Below are 16,796 nucleotides of genomic sequence, written 5' to 3'. Positions count from 1 at the left end.
ATATTTCCCCGACAGAGGGCAGTGTTGCACTGAATCTACCGTAGGTGGCCATTCACGCCACCATTAAAATTGGCCGTCACATTTTCAGATAAGATTTTCACACTGCAGTTAAAAGCTAAATTGATCAATATGACTATGCTATTTTTTTTAGATGGGATTTCTACACAGAAAATTAATTGTTTTACGCAAGAGGTGCGTTGCACTGAAACTATACAACAGGCCCGCATTAATCTATTTTTATTGCTGATTTTATAACTAATTTTAAAAATTAATGTAACGCTTCAGTTTAACGAATTGTCCAATCAACGTGCTACATGTAAACATGAGGGATGATTGACAAGGTGAACTACATGCTGCATGTTTACATAAGGCTTTGCATGTCACATTTAGAATACTACTTTGCATTGCTTGGACCTTGATCTACAAATAAAATTACCTGCTCACAAATATTTCTTTTCAAGCCGTAAATCTTTTATTATATATACTCAGTTTTCCAAGTCGAATCATGTAAGGGGTATCTAACGTAAGTACAGTATTTTATGAGGCTGGCAGTACCAATACATCACTGAGGGGGGCGCCCATCAACACTACGGCTTTATTCTTCTACGCGAGTTGTTGCAACAACTCTTTAGAACAATTAAATGCTTTTGCTGGTAATAAGCCTGACACCTTTCCATCGTTACTTGGTCATGTGGAAGAGTCAGAAGGGCCAGCAGTAAGTACCAGCTTATCAGTGTCCTAACTGTGTTTATTTTGTGTAAGTCATGGAGCAAAAGCGCTTGTGTGTGTAGCAATATAGCATAGAGGAAGCGGGCTTGCTAAAAGCTCTACATGAGTTTTGCACACACTGGTAGTCCCGCGAGAAACTTCGAACTGTACAGTCTCTGCTTTTCAGGATCTAACACATATGACTGTATGTTAAAAGCAGACATTTTAAAAAGATGATTAAATTCCTATAAAGTTGGCGGCAGAAACCGGAAGTGTTTCTAAGTGTTTCTTGCAGTGTGACCAACCACAGCAGAGCGGGGTTGCCTGGAGGCGGGCTGTGGGCGGAAGACATTAAAGCAGGCCGTTTTTCGCGGGAAGCACAAGATCCAAAGAAATACAGCTGAATATGTGAAGATTCTGAAAGAACTACAACGCTTTTTGTGCTGGTTATCTTGTGTAGCTGCTTTGTAGAGTCCACCACTCAATGCAAAGGGCTGCAAAATGACCATAATAGACCCCCTTTAAAAGTAAAGGTAAGAGCAAAACTAGCAATTTGCATGTTTCTCTCTGTCTATATTCAGTATTAATCAAGGGAACAGTAAACAATAAAACAGGACACTTTACATGTGAAGTTGCTGTTCTGTGACCATGCAGTCAACATTTGGACACGCTTGTGTCAAAACAATCTTGCAAAGATAATATAGTAGTAATCCTTTACTGTATAGCTATATGCACACAGCCATGACACTGGATTTGTGCATGCTTGTATCTTTGTTTAATTTTCCTTGACCTCCAAGCATAATTGAAACGATTTAAAGAATGACTGTGAGTGAGGCAACTCCAGGAGAACTGCAGAAGATTGCTTCGAGGACAACTAATCAAGCCATTATCAGCTGCTCTGTGAAATGTTACAGTATCGGCAGACGTGTCCTTGAGAGCGAAACCCTAGAAAAGAAACATGTTGTCGGTCACATGTGTCTCCTGGGAGTTAGTCAAGAGAACAAATCTTGTCACGTGCGAGTAAGACTGAATAACAAGTGTAAGAAGAAAATGCAACATGGCAACCAGTGGCAGTAAATACTATTGCAATATTTTTAGCATTCAGTATACTGTCATGTGATTCACTCTCCCAATATGGTTACTATGACTTACATTGGTCTTCAATTATTTAATGAAGTCATATGGAAGACACACATGGCAGCATGAATGTGGAAATTAATACCTATCATCACCTTTGTGCTTTATAAATAATACATTCAGCGAGGGATGCGTGGCCTTTTCAGCAGTTAGTCCACTAATTGATGCTTAACACTTCTGTCTTTTTGTATATAATTGATTGGTGATTCACACAATTGATGCAAAAATGGCTGCAACCAGCAGAGACGCAGTTTCAATCGTTTGCTGTCTAAAGAAGTAGAACAATTAGCATTAGTCCTATTAATTGATTTTTTTAATGAATTGAAAAACCTTTGTGGTCTTACCTTTTATCTGTATATTAAGTACATGCACCCTATTCTTCTCCAGGAAAAGTTCTGATACTTCTGCCTGATCACCTTCTGTTGAGTTTGGATGTATAGAATTCTTTATATTTGCAGACAAATTCATTCATTCAGTAGAGCATAAAAATATATTTAATGCATTTGCTGCGCTCCAAAAAAAACACTTTTCCTCTCTGTGGAAGGATGGCAGTGACAAGCACCTTCTAGCTCACGCATACCTCCGCACCTTCAGGACGAGACAAGTACTGCAGTGGCCCTTTTTATGACATTTCTATGTATTTTATTGTGGATTAGCAAGAATAATGATCTCGCTAGTAAAGTACATAGATTGGCTAGTTAAATAGATTAGCAAGAATAATGATCTTGCTAATAAAGTACTCGCTAGCATGACCCACCACAGCGGCATGCCTGGAGGCGGGCTGTGGGTGGAATACATTAAAACGGACCGTTTTCGCAGCAACTACGAAATCTAAAAAAATACAGCTGAATAGGTGCAGATTCTGGAAGAACTATAAAGCTTTGTGTCCTCTATAGGAGCAGCTACACATATCAATACAAAAAGGCCGAAAAATTATCATAATAGGTATTCTTTAAAATGTTTTCAAAAGTAAAATAAATTACTATTTTTTTTATTTTCCCCATGATCAAATAAGGACTGATCCTAAATTTAATTACAAAAAATTATAAAAAAACAGACAGAAAATAAGTTGGTGACAAACAATAAACATTAGTTTATTTTAGTTTAGTTTATTAGTTTAAATTAATTCATTTATTCATTTTGTACCGCTTATCCTCACGAGGGTCGCGGGGGTGCTCGCCCTATCCCAGCTGTCTTCGAGCGAGAGGCGGGGTACACCCTGGACTGGTCACCAGCCAATCACAGGGCACATACGTATAGACAAACAACCATTCACACTCACATTCATACCTATGGACAATTTAGAGTCACAAATTAACCTAGCATGTTTTTGGAATGTGGGAGGAAACCGGAGTACCCGGAGAAAATCCACGCATGCACGGGGAGAACATGCAAACTCCACACAGAGATGATCGAGGGTGGAATTGAACTCGGGTCTACTAGCTGTGTGGCCTGCGCACTTACCACTCGACAGCTGTGCGGCCTGATTAGTTAATTAGTGGGAAAAAACACAAAATAGTGAGGGAGCAATAATTGAACAGCAATATGGTGAGGGACAACTGTGATTGCTGATTGCTAATGCTAAGATAATAGTGATCAATAGTCAGCAATGAAGCAGAGTCATCAAACAACTTTTCAGCAGCAAAGAGAAATAATTATCAAGTTAGTGTGACCCATCTCTGTGTGGAGTTTGCATGTTCTCCCCGTGCATGCGTGGGTTTTCTCCGGGTACTCCGATTTCCTCCCACATTCCAAAAACATGCTAGGTTAATTGGTGACTCCAAATTGTCCATAGGTATGAATGTGAGTGTGAATGGTTGTTTGTCTATATGTGCCCTGTGATTGGCTGGCGACCAGTCCAGGGTGTACCCCGCCTCTCGCCCGAAGACAGCTGGGATAGGCCGAGCACCCCCGCGACCCTCGTGAGGATAAGCGGTACAAAATGAATAAATGAATTAATTTAAACTAATAAACTAAAGTAAACTAAAAATTTCAACGTATTGTTCACCAAGTTAGGCCTCGGTTTTGAAAACACGATTTCTTCATTTTTCTACAAACAGGTGTTAAAAAAGAAAAAGTGATTGTTTTTAATTCACGGTCGTCTTGTATATGGGTCAGCACTGTAATTCTCTTTCCATAATTTCCTATGGGAATGTTTCTCTTGAAATTCAAACCAAAAGAGGAACGCTTGTGCTCCATTTTCACTTTGACTCGTATCTTGTCCCTGAACTTTATCCACTCTTCTACGAAAGGTAGTTAATCACTCGGTAATGAAAGCTGAACAGCGGCTGTCTCATTATAGGTCATTTCACACAGTCAAAGCTGCATTTGAAAAACTACAAAATCAATCTATAATACAGTTTGTGCGGCTCAAATTGATTCATTAGGGATGCATTTCTTCTAGGTGACCTCTATCAGATGGGATAAACTGTGTGTGTGTGTGTGTGTGTGTCTTCAGAGGTGGATTGCTGCATCCGAAGCCCTTAATGGCCTCCATGCTGAGCTGTGGTGACGTGTGTGTGTGTGTGTGTGTGTGTAGCAAGGAGACAAACTAAAGTGGTTTGAACAGGCGCCAGTTTTAAAGGCCTGTTTATGCTGATGGGGAGTGAAAATGCATCAGGAAAGCCTTGTGTGAGAACGTTAACTCCATGTGAAATGCATTAGCATCGTGTAGCGCCGGGGCTGACGCTTTCAAATCCCGCCCGCTTTATTTAAACGGAAGGTGACAGATCTTCTGGGGCGTTTCTTGCGTTTTCAATTATAATACACGCTTGTATAAACGCACGAGCGGCGATCGATTCACAGCAATTGTTTATCGTTCCTCGAAGAGCCGTATTGAAAATAGCCTCTCTCCATCCATTTTGATAACCCCACTACCCATGTTGTGCAAAGTCAGGCTGCACGATCAATGGAGCTGCGGACCAACTTGTAAGCATGCACACAAAAAAAAAGACAAGAAAAATCAATGATGAGAGAAGAAAGCGAGAACGTAGGGCCCTTTCGCCTCTCATAGGACAAAGGTGAACACTGTGTTCAATTTATTCTCCTGATTAATTCTCTTGTCCCTTTGTTTTTTTTCCTTACACAACTCAAGAGTTAAGCGCATCACTGAGGGATGTTTTTGTACTGCATACTGCATGTAATGGTGGGAGGTAAATGGATATGAACTTTTGCACGAAAACAAATTTTGCTGGACGATCATTGTCCTACAAATTATTGGCGATAAACGATATTATTGTCAACATTTTTTTGAGACCCTTTTTTCATTATAGGGGACCTATTATGCTCTTTCCACTTTTCTGACCTATAAATGCAGTTAGAAAGTTTCATATAATGAGGTTTGCGCATTTGAAAGTGAGCCCTGAAAGAAGTTTGGGATGGCATAAAACACTCTGTTTCAATAGGCGTGGTAAAACTGCCCATTTGTGACATCACAGAGGCTGTTTCACTGAACCATTACTGACACCTAGTGGTCAAGGTAGAATACTACATTCACAATCACAATCAGGGCTCGACAATAACGATGTACCGATGGCCCGGGGCAAGTTCAAACAAAATTGGGGCAAGTAAATCCAATCAGTGATATTCCCGTCGGGCAAGTGCACTTTGGCATGCCATACTGCCAAGAGTTTTTTTTAAAGCGGTTCTTGTTGGGTGTTGGTAAAACACGAACGTAATTCCGGTGGTAATTTGCAAACCAATCCTTGCAAATCTTGAAATGGACCAATCAGAATCGTTTATTTAGACTGCGGTACGCATTCCACAGTCCGCGTTTTACCCACACCCGTTTTTGTTCGCGATCAACCAATCAGCGATCGTTTGACTAGGAAAACATCTATCATGGCGTCCCTGCCAACATGGTCTAATTCTTCAACAACTTGTGAAGGAAAACAGCAAAAAGTGATGAACCAGTGCCTCCTAAACAAGTATTTTATTAGTGGCAGCCAATCAAATGATGGCACAGGTGAGTGAATCACATTGCTGTGACAATTTGAAGTGGTCACAATGAAACACCACCGATTAGATCCAATACCAAGTATAGCGGTTCCATTTCTCTGTGTATTTTTCTCACCTTTGCTCCACAAATTATTGTTTGATTATTTATCAAGGCAAAGTGCCTAGAAGTCTCTTGACTATCCACATTTCCATGCAACGTCATGATCTATGACAGCCACAAGAAATGATAATCATTTCATCTTTATTTGAGATTCTCATGTGATGCCACAAAAATGAGATGATATCATTATGGCAGTCTTTTCATTTTACATGGGGCAAGTTCGGGCAAGTAGTTCTCACCTTAAGGATTCCCCATGGGCAAGTCATTTTTGTTTTTAATGTAGAGCCCTGACAATAAATGCCTGTAGTGGTGATCACGCCTGGTGCCTGTCTCACCGAAATGTTACTGACACCTAGTGGCCAAGGTAGAATACTACATTCACAATCACAATGCATCTTGTACCTGTGTTTTAGCCCATTGAGTTACTTAATTTGGCTATATTCATGTTGGAAAATGGCACTGGAGCAGCCAGAGCTCTACCAAAGTTTTTTACACACTGGTAGTCCCGTAAAACACATTACACGTTATTAATGCAGTAGAAAACCTAACAACGCTAACATGCTAAAACTACTTACTATTGAGAGACTTAAGTCTCTCAGTCTCTAGTGTCGCCTTGCCTCTCCCCAGTGGGACAGAGGCTGAATGACTGACTATTCATTCTACTATAGAACCAAAGTGTGGAGACGGATGCACAGACGGATGCACAGAGTGAACTCTCTTGTCTTTCAGCCTGTTTGGTTGAGAGATGAGAGGAAAACAAACAAGCATGGACATATCAATTTATCAAAGCGGGCAAAATTATAGATTCTGTTTATATTTATCATGCGGCTTAATTGGTTTAATCAAAGGTCTTCTAATTTGAAGGACAAAGTCTCCATCCAGTCATTAAAAAACATCATTATTGTGTGTACTATTCAAAACGTAATACAGTCCTTGCACTTTAGCAGATGTTTGTAAAAAAAAAACAATTTTTTTAAAACCAAAAATAGGCCTTTTTGATACAGCAAACGTACAACACTGTCATTAAGTGTTGAGTAGTAAAAAATCCATTCTAATTAATAAATGACTCCATTAGTATGCTTATTATATGTTGACCTTGTGTCACCATTTTGGAGGATTGCATGGGTGCATTCATAACATTTTGTACTGATTGCCTCCCTGTCTACTCAACATGCATGATAGGGAATTCTATGATCAAGCTATGGAACTGCAACAATCCTCCAGAGTGTGATGGTTATCGGAAGACAGCCACCTCATAGAGCAAATAATGATCCTCATAAGCCATCTGTTCTCCAGTCAGCCATGAATGGTAGCGCCAATATCTGTAGGTGGTTTGGCTGTGTGATTCCGGGTTATCTATGGTGACATTAACATGGGCGGCAAGATTCCATTTCTTGGAGTTACAGTGCTGTCTAAACAGCATGAGAAAAAAAAGGGTTATTTATTAGTGTAATTATTATGTATATATTATTTTACTGTGGTTTATTTTATAGAACTTGGAGTTCAAAGTGAAACTTTAACATTGAATTTTTGGACATGTTTATAATGAGTTAATTAAAATATGTGCCTATGGCCCCTTGCCTTTACCTGCAGGCGGCTTCTTGAGTGTGTACTCCCTGTGGTTAGCTAAACATGAATATATCAGAAAAATAAATAATTCATGAATATTTGTCACAGAGGTGAGCCTATTTTTGTGTGGCCCTGAAAATTACGGACGCAAATTGACTCATCGGAAAAGTGGTGTTTTTTTGCCTTGTTTGGGTCACAGCTGAAAACACGTGAATGACACACTATAAAACCTGTTCAGGATGCATGTCAGAGGAGAAACAGGTCATGGTGGATGAAATGGACGTGGTCCAGCCAGACCACACCCAGAACCAGAGCCAGATTAAATTTTTTCTACCACCATATTCTCCCGTTTTGAATCCTGTAGAAGAATTCTTCTCCACAAGGAGGTTTATGAGCAGCGGCAGCTTTACATCCGGGAAAATCTCTTGCAATCGATGGTCTTGACAGGTGATGGTGTTTCTGTTGATGCATGTCAGGGCTGGATCAGACACACTTAAGTTTTTCTTTCCGGCGTGTGATGTTGATGAGGTCCTGTGGCCCTACCAGGCGGAAAGACTTGATGCAGACTAAGGGTGTGGAAAATAATCTTAATTAATCGATACATCGATGCACATGTATGCGATGCGAGCGCATCGGCTCATTCACTGGGTATGGATACAATTGATGGGTGAAATTTAGATTCATCTTGATGCGTTTGTGAGTATCGGTAAAATCTGTTTTATTAATGTTCAACTTCACCCCATATGCTGTTCCCCAATTTCTATATTTAACTCACATGCAACGTTTAAATGGTATGTTTAGAAACACTACGGATTCTCAAAGAACGGCGGAAAGCTCGACAAAACGTCCGTCATTTGCAAAAATGCCGCGTTAAGAAGCTGTACAACGGCAGCACGACAAACATGCAGACCCCCGTAAAAAGGGTACACCACAACACGGACAAGTCTACCGCCACCTCCTCGTCTAGTTCCTTGTCAGACACCAGGGAAAAAAACAAGCAAATCAGGTCAGAACGAGTGGATCTTCCGCTGCTTTCCAAATTGTCCAGGAGCTATTTGTCCGTCCCCAACAAGTGTCCCCTCTGAACGAGTGTTCAGCACAGCAGGTGACATTAGAACAGCAGAACAGTTGGCTTCTTCTTGTATTTTGAATTTTAAAAGGGAAGAAGTTGTTTTACACTTTCTGCTCCTCACTACTGTATTAGCCTAGCTTCTAGTGCATTCATATCAGCAGTGTATTTTGCAGACAGGAATATAAACAAACATTGATTGCACTGTTGAAAGTGTCACTTTAACTTTGCTGTTGCTGTACTGTATTTTTTACAGCACTAATTATTGTTTAATTGTTTTACTCCACCTCACAGCTTGGAGACCAGGGTTCAATTCCACCCTCGGCCATCTCTGTGTGGAGTTTGCATGTTCTCCCCGTGCATGCGTGGGTTTTCTCCGGGTACTCCGGTTTCCTCCCACATTCCAAAAACATGCTAGGTTAATTGGTGACTCCAAATTGTCCATAGGTATGAATGTGAGTGTGAATTGTTGTTTGTCTATATGTGCCCTGTGATTGGCTGGCGACCAGTCCAGGGTGTACCCCGCCTCTCGCCCAAAGACAGCTGGGATAGGCTCCAGCACCCCCGCAACCCTCGTGAGGAAAAAGCGGTAGAAAATGAATGAATGAATGAATGTTTTACTCCACCGCTGAACCACTGCTATTGTAATTGCATAGCCGATGTGAAAGTGTGAGGAAAGTTGATTTTGAAAAGTCGTTGCTTTGCTTTTTTTTAAGATGGCAAAAAGAATTAGCAAGAAGTGGTGCATAGTAAAAAAAAAAAAAAGAAAAAGAACAGCACTTTTGTTGAATTTACTGCCAAGTGCCTATAAGGAATGAAGCCAAATCCTTTTTGTAGGACCATACTGAATTCCATTTTTTTCCCTTTGCTTATTTGCATCATGTTGAATTGCGTCATATCTCAAGAAATTGCACCATATCATATCGCATTGATTTGAACTAAATGATTATCGCATTGTATCGCCAAAAAATTCCATGTATCATTAAATTATCGTATCTCTGGCAGTGCATCGAGATGTGTGTCGAATCGTCCTCAGTGCAGAGATTCACACCCCTAATGCAGACGTGGTGTAAATATTTGCATACTGTACTATTATTATTTTTTTATGTCCAGTCGGGCACTGCAACGGCCTCCTCTGATTTATTTATAGAATGCATTGATGTTTAAGTTGTGATTGTATCATTTTTTTATACTTTGTGTTAAAAACAGAAGAATGTTTTGTATTTAGCAGTACAGTGTCCTACTCTGGCTTTGTGTGTGCTAATTTTCAAAACAAAGGTCAAACTTTGACAAGGTGGCCTTTTGACACAAGGGTGCAGTGTTTTATGAAATGTGTGCTATTTTCAGGTGCAGTGTCGTATTAATGGAGAAACTGCAAAGTGGGCTAGGTTTTTTAATTTTTACTTAATATCAGAGGGGGCAAAATGGTTCTTTAGATAGTAAAGGTTGCCAACCTTTAAATTTCTGGGGATCACAATAGATGAAAATATGAGCTGGAAACCTCATATTCCAAATATACAACATAAGGTGGCCAGAAATATTTCAGTATTGAACAAAGCAAAATTTGTTCTCAATCAGAAATCACTCCACAGTCTTTATTGCTCTCTGGTTCTACCATATCTTACTTATTGTGTGGAAATATGGGCTAATAACTATAAAAGCAATCTTCACTCGCTAAATCTACTGCAAAAAAGGTCAGTAAGGATAATTCATAATGCCGCCTACAGAGAACATGCTAACTCCTTATTTAAAAAATTACAAATACTTAAACTTGCTGATATAGTTCATCTTCAAACAGCTAAAATAATGCATAAGGCTAAAAATAACAAATTACCTAAAAATGTCATCCAATACTTCTCTACAAGAGAGGAGAAATATGATCTCAGGGAAGAACTACATTTGATACACTTCTATGCTAGGACTACGTTATGCTAGCCATAGCATTTCAGTATGTGGAATCAAACTATGGAATGGATTGAGTAAGGACCTCAAACAATGCACAACGATGAGCCAATTCAAGAAACAATACAAGCAGTTGATGTTTGCTAAATACAAGGATGAAGAGTCTTGAACCAGTCATGATGTGCTATATATATCACTATATTGACATTTACTATGGTACCCATTATGTCATTGGATGCTCATATCACCTTGTACTTCGGTACGAGGTGCATTATTAAAAAAAAAAAAAAAAAAAACTAAAACTGTATTATGGAAAGCAGGAAGTGAACAAATGTAACAGTTACTGATTGTAAAAGTACCAGATGGGGTAGGGGTAGGATTTAATAAGTTTTGCTTCTTCCTACTCCTTTTGGACATGTGGAACTGTGAACTGATTATGTGATGCACTCAATTGTAATCTGATGCATGTTCAAATGAAATAAAACCATTACCATTACCATAAATTACACACAGCCCCTATCGAAACAGTAGAAGAAACAGGATGGGGTAATAGGAATGAGGTCACATCAATAGGAATATTCATATGTGGATACGATACTAAAGGCAGAATGAGTTGAATGCCAGGACATATGACATATGAAAAAAAGGCTGTACAGTGCTACTTCGGTTAGCATGCGTCCCTGCTGGCATATTTTTCAGTTTAGATTACGTGGGTCCAACGGTGTTCATAATGTATTTTTAATCACAAAATGTGGCCAGTGTAGTACTACATATAATACTACTGACCATTCTCACAGGAGCTGCTGTCAGCCCCAACTCATGCCAGTCACTGGCATTCTCCACACTGCTAACCTTGCGAACACTCAGCAACTCTACAGTAGCTACTAGCTGATGTCACACATTATGTACACATTATGTCATTGGATGGTCATATCACCTCGTAATGCGGTACGCGGTACATTATTATAAAAAAACTTAAACTGTGTTAAACTTTGCTTCTTCCTACTCCTTTTGGACATGTGGAACTGTGAACTGATTATGGGATGCACTCAATTGTAATCTGATGCATGTTCAAATGAAATTAAACCATTACCGTTACCAACCCCTGGTCTAAATTTTTGCCATTTAAACAATAAAAAAGACAATTGTTAATGACTAGCATTTGCTGTATTTACAGTAAATAATTCCACACGGGGTCACATATGAAACATGAAGATGATGAGCAAACAGTTAGCATTGTTTTATGTTGTCCACCAGGAAAAATGTTGCTGGTTTGCAGGTACTAACAAACTCTCAGCTGTTCCTAAACATTGCATCATCATTTTGGACAGCACCTACAAAGCAACCTGCAAGCATTTCAAACTACTGTATTTTTTTGCAAAATTGTTTTCAGGTAGTTTCCCTGATTTGTTACTGTTGTAGCTCCAAGACCGGATAAAAAAAGTGTGAATGTGTGTGGCCAAAATTGTAAATTGATCATGATAAGCTGTAATGAAATCCACTCACTTCTCCATTCACTATTGATTTTCTCTCCTGTAACACATCATACAGTCATCTACAGTCATATACTGGCCTCTTTTCTGACAGTCATTGATAGCTGGCGCAGCAAATAAAAGATGTCTTTTTATATATATGGCCGAGGTGTGTGTGCACACGCTGTAGTCAAATCACCGGGGGAACCTGCCTTTTTTTCCCTCCACGTTCCCGCTGGCTCCATTAATCAATTCTCCGATACGCACTCAGCTCATGTCCCTGCAGCATCAGACAGTCACGTACCTTTGGCCGCTGGAGCGTTATTTCTACCTATGTGCTTCTGCTGTGTGAACCCGTTGACACCGTCCACCTCCCGGAACTGCTCGTCTTACCGCAGAGCTAGCATGGACCTCCGCACTGAACCGCTTTTAAAATTACGAATTCAATCCATGTGTCCTCGTGTCGATGAGTCCATGTTTCTGCACAAATGGAACTCGCTGCTGCAGGCTATGACTTATATGAATATGATTTTAGGTTTTTTTACAGTGCACTATAGTTCATTTGGTTACAATAGTCATCATTTTTACACAACCTAACTTTCATTTGCATAAATCTCCCTTACTTTCAACATGCATTATGAGGTTCACATGCAGAATATAATCCAAAAGAGCTGTCTTTGCAAAGATAATAATAATAATAATAATAATAATAATAATAATAATAATAATAATAATAATAATAATAATAATAATAATAATAATAATAATAATAATAATAATAATAATAATAATAATAATAATAATAATAATAATAATAATAATAATAATAATAATAATAATAATAATAATAATAATGGACACTGTTAAAAAGACATGTTACAGATGAGACCACACTGGAATAAACTAAAAATGAGAACGCATCATTTAGTGTAGAAAAACTACATACCAGTGGTATGCAGCCAGGGCAGTAAAGTCTTCTCTGCTGGCCTAAACTCAATCAGAAGCATTGACCTGCATTTACAACTCCTATATTAGCTCCATGAAATTATCTTCATTTCTTCCCAGCAGTCTATTATGTTAATTTAGTAGGGTGTTTGTTGACAGCACAGCTTCCTGTAGCCTATGCGCATGTTACATTTCAGATATAAGACCCTTAGTCAATTTGTGCAAAATCAAACTTGTATGATTTGGGTACAATATATAATATAATATAATATATAAATGATTATCTTGTATGAAAAAAATGCAAGAGTAAATCATATAAGCCTTATATAATGCACAATATATGAAACTGAAGGTGACTGAACTTTTACATTTTTTTGTCTTTTCGAAATGGGATGTGTTGCCATGTCGCTGTGTAATCTGCCCAGCGCCTTCAGAATGTTGGTCCATGTCACATACAGTTGTGTGAAAAAGTGTTTGGCCCCTCCCTAATTTATTATTTTGCCTGTTTTTTTTTTACACTTAGATGTTTCAGATCATCATACAAATGTAAATAGTAGTCAATGACAACACAACTGAACAGAAAATGCAGTTTTTAAGTGAAACCTGCATGGTCTTGTGTGAAAAAGTGATTACCATCTAAACCTAACAACTCATTGGGCCGCCATTAGCAGCAACAACTACAATCAAGCATTTGTGATAACTTGCAAACAGTCTTATAGTGCTGGGGAGGAATTTTGGCCAGCATTTTTGCAAAATATCCTAACCAATCTTGAACTTTCAGAAAACCAGTTAAAAAAAACAACCCACAACTGTAATGGGCTTTGATGAAGACGTGGTAAAACTTGTAAGTTGCCTTCCAAAACACCTTTTTAGATGTTGAATCCTTGTAATGAGCAGATAAGTGCTGCCTTACTTTATAGTAGTGGTAAGCAATATCGGTGGACACCTTTTTGTGTTGTGTTGTGAACTTTATTCAAGACTTGAAGGACTACAGTAATTAAAATTGATTCAAAGTTGTTTTAGACACGCGCACAAACTAATTGTCTCATTATGCGTATATAGTAAGTAATCTATTTTACTGCATGGTCATCTTTCCTTTCACCTTCATCTGATGAACCAGCCTGGAATGTTCTGCATGCTCCTTAATGCCTCATTGTAATATTGTATTGCCGTTCAATAGGTAGGCTCAAGTGCACAATCTAATCCTATACAGCATATGTTTGCAAACTGCGGATTTTATAAAGATAATAATGCTCAATATTGTAGATAATAATATGCGTTTAGGATAATGGTTGTACAACTACTGAGTGGTGTGTTTGAATTCCTGCATATCAAATATTAGTAAAATCTAGCTGTATGTTACAATATAAAGCATATAATTGCAAACTGTGGATTTTATAAAGATAATATTGCTCAATATTGTAGATAATAAAATACTGGTGGTGTAGTCTGCTTTATGGTTGAATATGGCCACGTTTGCATATATAAGTAAATTAGATGTATTTGTCCCAATTAAGCATTTTCAATAATAAATATGACTACATCAATGATAATAGAATATTAGAGCCATTTAGAAGATGTTATGTGGTGTAATATCTATGACGTGAAGTGATGCGTGTGACATCAGCTAGTAGCTACTGTAGAGTTGCTGAGTGTTCGCAAGGTTAGCAGTGTGGAGAATGCCAGTGACTGGCATGAGTTGGGGCTGACAGCAGCTCCTGTGAGAATGGTCAGTAGTATTATATGTAGTACTACACTGGCCACATTTTGTGATTAAAAATACATTATGAACACCGTTGGACCCACGTAATCTAAACTGAAAAATATGCCAGCAGGGACGCATGCTAACCGAAGTAGCACTGTACAGCCTTTTTTTCATATGTCATATGTCCTGGCATTCAACTCATTCTGCCTTTAGTATCGTATCCACATATGAATATTCCTATTGATGTGACCTCATTCCTATTACCCCATCCTGTTTATTCTACTGTTTCGATATGGGCTGTGTGTAATTTATGGTTATGGTAATGGTTTTATTTCATTTGAACATGCATCAGATTACAATTGAGTGCATCCCATAATCAGTTCACAGTTCCACATGTCCAAAAGGAGTAGGAAGAAGCAAAGCTTATTAAATCCTACCCCTCCATCTGGTACTTTTACAATCAGTAACTGTTACATTTGTTCACTTCCTGCTTTCCATAATACAGTTTAAGGTTTTTTTTTTTTTATAATGTACCTCGTACCGAAGTACAAGGTGATATGACCATCCAATGACATAATGGGTACCATAGTAAATGTCAATATAGTGATATATATAGCACATCATGACTGGTTCAAGACTCTTCATCCTTGTATTTAGCAAACATCAACTGCTTGTATTGTTTCTTGAATTGGCTCATCGTTGTGCATTGTTTGAGGTCCTTACTCAATCCATTCCATAGTTTGATTCCACATACTGAAATGCTGTGGCTAGCATAACGTAGTCCTAGCATATTAGTGTTTCAAATGAAGTTCTTCCCTGAGATCATATTTCTCCTCTCTTGTAGAGAAGTATTAGATGACATTTTTAGGTAATTTGTTATTTTTAGCCTTATGCATTATTTTAGCTGTTTGAAGATTAACTATATCAGCAAGTTTTTGTGATTTTAGAAATAAGGAGTTAGTATGTTCTCTGTAGGCGGCATTGTGAAATTATGTTTAGAATATGCCACAGACCAGTACTCTAGTAGTATTAGTTGCCAGACTGGATCTCTGGTCAATACAATATAATTTGCTCGGCAGATAAATTGGACATACTGCACAATACGAGCTGGAATATCTCTGGTACAATCTCCAGGAATAATCCATGTACGGATATGAACAGACCGGCCTCCTCCTCCATCTCTCCACAGGCACAAAAAGAAACAATCAGACAGTCATGTATAAGAGCTTACCTAACTCTAAAATTTATTCATGACGCTCCTTGGAAATACCTGGGAATAAATCACTTCTTCCCAGAACCCTCCTGTTGCCCTCTGTCCTCTTCCCTCATTCCTCGGAGGAGGAGAAGCTGGAAGGAAGAGAGAGATAAAGGGCACAAGTGAGAGAGAGCGTGAAAATACTGTACTGTATTTCCCTCCGAGGATGAATTCTTTATCTAACTGTACAGTGTACAGCATGTTTGCAGGTGGATGTTGGTTGCATTCTCACCTGGGTTGATTTGCATACGCGCATGAATGAACAACGACGATAAACAGTCAGTCTTGACTGCTGTTAAATCATTCTCAGAGGGAACACGTGGAGAGCTTTAAACAGGTCAGTAAACTTTTAGCGCCTTCTTCCAAAGACCAGATACAACTAATATGGGATACATCCCCAAGATCCAATTATATGAAGTCTCCAAAATGCACCATTAATTCTGGGAGAACCTCAACAATTTGGGCCACTGTTGGGTCCAATTACCACCCTGGGACATTGAAGTTGGTGGTTAGTTGAACAAAGACTGAGGATGTCCAAGACATAAATAAGGCAACTTTGAAGATTTGTTTTTAAAAGATAGCGTAAGATAAGCCGATGACTTGTAACTTCAAATTCATGTAATGTTTATTTCCTGTTACATATTATAGCTAGAGTCTTGACTTTCTGCTACCTTTTTAAAGGCCAAGTCCTGCGTGAATAGAACAGCTCCACAGAATGTCACCGTAGACCCTGGACCTTTTTGACTCACGGGGTGCACTGGGTTCAGAAGTAGTCCACCTTAAGGGTGTCATGTCACAAGATCTCGCAAGATTAAAACGTGACAATATTTTTCGTTTAGGAGAACGGATGTTTTGCGGAAGACGGCAGCCAGAAGCTTGTCAGCATTGCCAGGATTGGAACTCAATCCAAAAGAAAAGTGCCAATCCGAATGAACATACATGGGGTGTAATATTCCTTTTCCCAATCCGTTTGAGGT

The 16,796-nt window shown here is 38.8% G+C and overlaps 1 protein-coding gene across 2 annotated transcripts in view; it reads left to right on the top strand.

The window, feature by feature from the left end:
* Positions 1-581: 581 nt before the first annotated feature.
* Positions 582-16,796, top strand: part of htr1d (5-hydroxytryptamine (serotonin) receptor 1D, G protein-coupled) — a 107,762-nt gene continuing 91,547 nt past the window's right edge. Inside the window, exon 1 of one of the 2 annotated variants that reach the window (XM_058090342.1) lies at positions 582-715. The gene's annotated coding sequence lies outside the window, so the exon portion shown is untranslated. Of the gene's footprint in view, positions 716-1,071; positions 1,242-16,796 lie in introns of those variants that run through there. The other variant, XM_058090341.1, reaches the window with a different exon arrangement.

Source organism: Doryrhamphus excisus, chromosome 13, assembly GCF_030265055.1.
Source record: "Doryrhamphus excisus isolate RoL2022-K1 chromosome 13, RoL_Dexc_1.0, whole genome shotgun sequence".
NCBI classification, from domain to species: domain Eukaryota; kingdom Metazoa; phylum Chordata; class Actinopteri; order Syngnathiformes; family Syngnathidae; genus Doryrhamphus; species Doryrhamphus excisus.
The sequence above is the reverse complement of the archived record's forward strand: the minus strand, read 5'-3'. Positions and strand labels throughout refer to the sequence as shown.